The sequence below is a fragment of the Microtus oregoni genome, unplaced genomic scaffold (assembly GCF_018167655.1).
Source record: "Microtus oregoni isolate MIOR12 unplaced genomic scaffold, Mior012 000044F_ref0000062, whole genome shotgun sequence".
Lineage (NCBI taxonomy): Eukaryota > Metazoa > Chordata > Mammalia > Rodentia > Cricetidae > Microtus > Microtus oregoni.
The window spans coordinates 1,920,121-1,924,243 of record NW_024543218.1 but is presented as its reverse complement, the minus strand read 5'-3'; positions in this window follow the sequence as shown (position 1 = coordinate 1,924,243).

Genomic DNA, 4,123 nt, shown 5'->3' with positions numbered 1-4,123 from the left:
AGATATTTCCTAAAAAGCATGGTATAAAAACAATATGAACAGATGGTTAGATATTAGATAAACAGATTGATATATGAGAAGACAAACATTAAATACCTATCAATTATGAAGTCTAAATGTGGAGTTTAGGAGTGTATTGCTATTGTTGCGGTTTGAACATGAAATTTCCTCATAATTTAATGACTGGTTTTCCTAGATGGTGGCACCATTTGGGGATTGTGGGATCATTTTATTCTAGGTGGAGGAATAGCCACTGGACATGTGACTTGAAAGTTATATATTTTCCTTGTACTTTCAGTATTCCTTTTGTTTTCTGGTCTCCATGTCATAAAGAAATTCCTCAACAACCTGATCCAGGCACTGTGATTTTTGCCCAAGGGCACAGGACTAAGCAACTGTGAACAACTGAACCCAGAAGAAATCTACACCTCTACTGGGCCTTCCACAAGTCTAATTAACTGATTAGCACTTCAGTGACTGTAAAGCCATTTGAATGATATGGGATCAGAGCATAATTCTACTTTACAGTTGATTGTCTTTTACATTTGATTATTTGATTATGTTTAGCACCTTTAATAGCCATTTGTCTTTGTGATCTATTTTGTGTAGAGACACAAGATCCATGGGAACTCTTTTATAAAATTTTATAAAAGAACATTTAATTGTGAGTTGTTTACAGTTTCAGATGTTTAGTCTATTATTTTCATTGTGGGAAAAATGGAAGCATACAGTTAGTCAGGGTGCTACAGAAGAAGTTGAGATTTCTATGTCCAGCTCTGCAGCTATCAGGAAAATAGAGACCCTGGGCCTCGGTGGGGCTCTTAAAACTCAAAGCCAGCCACTAGTGACAAACTTCCTCTAACAAGGCCACACCCACTCTAACAACATCACACCTATTGCCTCCCATTCACTGCCAATCCTTGGTAGAACTAAGTATTCAAATATATAAACCAATTGAGAAATTCTTATTTAAACAAACCATGATATTGTTTACCCACCATTATGTCTTACTTAACATCCTTTAATTGTAAATAGAAATCTTTGGAATGTACTAGTTTACAAACCCTTATTTCTACCAATCCAATGGCCTAGAACAGAGGTCTCCAAAGTATTATCTAAGATACATGACTCATAGCCACAGTTTCACCAAAGTATTTTAAAAGTATCTTAATGTCCTTTATTCTGTTTCTAAAAAACTTCATAAAACTTACAGTTTTGCAGAAGGGAAGGTGGTGAATCTGTACCTGGGAAACTGATCATATTTTTCTCTAGAATGAACCATCTCTTATCTTTTTCATGGTGGGGTTGTGTTTCTGCATTGACATGATCAATGACTGGCCCTAATGAACCACTGGTCACTTTCTGTCCTTGAGTTGTTCTCATGGGTATCTTAGTCACAGGCACTGTAAATGAACCAACACAGCTATTTATTTTAGATTTATCTTAGGTTTAATTTTATATTTGAAAAGATTCATGCATACACAAAAAAGAAAGAAATGAAAGAATGAAAAAGAAAGAAAGCAAAGGGAAAACTAGAAGAAATGTATATAATTGTTGAAAAGTGGATAGGCAAGGAAAAACTTCTTATATTCTCCAATATTGCACTACATGATCATTAAGGAGACAGCTTGATTCGGTTGAGATCCTTTAAGTACTGTGTGCCCTCTTTACTCCAAAGTTTAGTAATCAAAGTTAATACACTTAGCAAGCAAAATATAAATTCAACATTGAAGTTATTCATATTTCTTCTCTCTGAATATCTGTTATGGCTGCCAAATTGCTTGAAATGTGAGTCTGATCTCACTTCTACCCATGCCAGTTTGTTTTCTATTATTGTGATACAGCCACAATGTTTGGAGCAGCTTGAGTAGGAAAGGCCTTATTTGACTTCAATTTCCCTATCACAGTCCATCCTTGAGGAAATCCCAGCAAAAACTAAGGTATAGAAATGTTGCTTAGTGCCTTGCTCTGCTGTCTTGCTTAGCCTGCTCGACAGTGTCATAACTCACAGTGGTCTGTGTGCTCCCACTTAAATCACTAATCATAAGATGTCCCTTATAAGTGAGATCTACTGGAGACTTTTTTGTGTTGAAATTCTTTATTTCCAGATGTCAGTAAATTATATCACAGAGGTGAAAAAGTAAATGGCACATTATTGGGCAGAAGCACACTTCATTCCTACTGCTCCAAACTGTCTTATGTCTTGGAGAAATGAAAGATCAATCTAACATTCACTGATGTCAGCTTAAAATCCTAGACCAAGCCAAAGTGGAGAAGAGAACACCAGATGATTTGTGCTGCTGTGAATCACAGTGACTGCCTAGCTGAGGATATGGTTTGATTTCTTTAGATCAGAAATATTCACTTTGTTGGACAACACTTTGAAATATCAGTACATTTGAACTTGTTAGTATGATAGAGCACACACTGAGTGTTCAAGAATCACATATAGCTGAGTATCCTACAAAGTTATGTCTGTCCCAAAGAAGGTAGATTGGTCTTCTCCAAAGTATCACAGGTGCAGCTGCAGAGAAACTAGAAGGTTCAGAAAAGCCAATACACATCTGCCTCCTACTTAAGGACTCTGAATCCTATTCTACATTCTATACTGAGCAACATGTTTTTGTTTATTTATGATAAGATCAGGATATTCCCTGGAATTTAGTCACATTCGCCACCCAATTGGTATGAGAAACTCTGATGGCAGTCAGGTGAAAGTTTGCTTCTTAACAAGACATTTGTAAGATTATCATAAACACAAAAAGCAATGTTCAATTATCACAGTCTACTGACCTTGGAAGTTGTCCCTGGAACTCAGCCTGATTTTCCATAGCAGCATAACTGTTCCAGGGTGAGAACCCAATGAAAATGACTAAGAATGCTCTGGGTTTGAGACTGTGCGAGCTGAGAAGTATGAGCAGATGAACCTTAATACTTTGATTTATGTATTTGGAGTTCCCCAAGCTCACCAGACTATAAGAAGATTTGGCTAAAGCACTGGTAAGGGTGTGAGCACTGAGAGGTGCAGGATGGGTCAGAGACTACAGAAGGAACCCGAGTCTCTTCCATAACACATAGAGGTGCAGGATGGGTAAGAGACTACAGAAGGAACCCGAGTCTCTTCCATAACACATAGAGGTGCAGGATGGGTCAGAGACTACAGAAGGAACCCGAGTCTCTTCCATAACACATAGAGGTGGATCTAGGAACTCAAGTCATGTTGATGTCAGGATATAGAGTTGGAGCTGAGGTGATCTAAAATCTAGAGATAGGGAATTCCTGAGGTATTTTTAATTTCTTGTTATGTAAAAGCAAGGCAGTGCAAAAAAAAAACCCACCTCTGTTCCTGGCCTAACCTGCCTTGCCCTGTTCTACAATAGCAAGGAAGAAGATAGGAGCAGAAACAAACAATATAACACAGAAAAATAATAAAGAAATCAATAAGACCATAATATTATTCTTTTGAAAACCATGATCAGATTGTAAATCTTTAGAAGAAAAATACTTATGTTCTTAAAATCAGAAAATAAATGGAAGACACCATTCCCAATGTTGCAGAATAAGGAACATAGAGTAATATCTGTAACATCTTGTAGAAGATGAAAATGTACAATGTTCAACAGTGTATTTGAGACTAATGGATACCATAAAGTCAAACATGTCAGGCATGAAGAGACAAAATTCACATGAGTTCACTTGTACTTAACAGTTCCCTTAGTAGTTGGGGACATAATTATGGGAAAGGTTGTCAGGAAGACAGATAGAAAAAAAACATACTGAACCTCATAGAATACAAAGTAGGAAGTACATTTGAATGCTTTGCACAAGAAACCACTTCCTAAATATAAGCCCAGTAGGACAGACACTGAGAGAAACAATTAATAAATGGACCTCATGAAACTGAGAAGCTTCTTTAAAGCAAAGAGCACATCATCAAGAGAAAATGGCAGCCTATAGAATTGGTAAAGATCTTCACCAACTGCACATTGGACGGAGGATTGATCTCCAAAACTTAAAAACAACTCAAGAAATTGGTCATCAAAAATTCCAGTAACAACTGGAGTACAGACCTAAAGAGGGAACTCTCAACAAATGTATCTAAAATGACTAAGCGACACTTAGG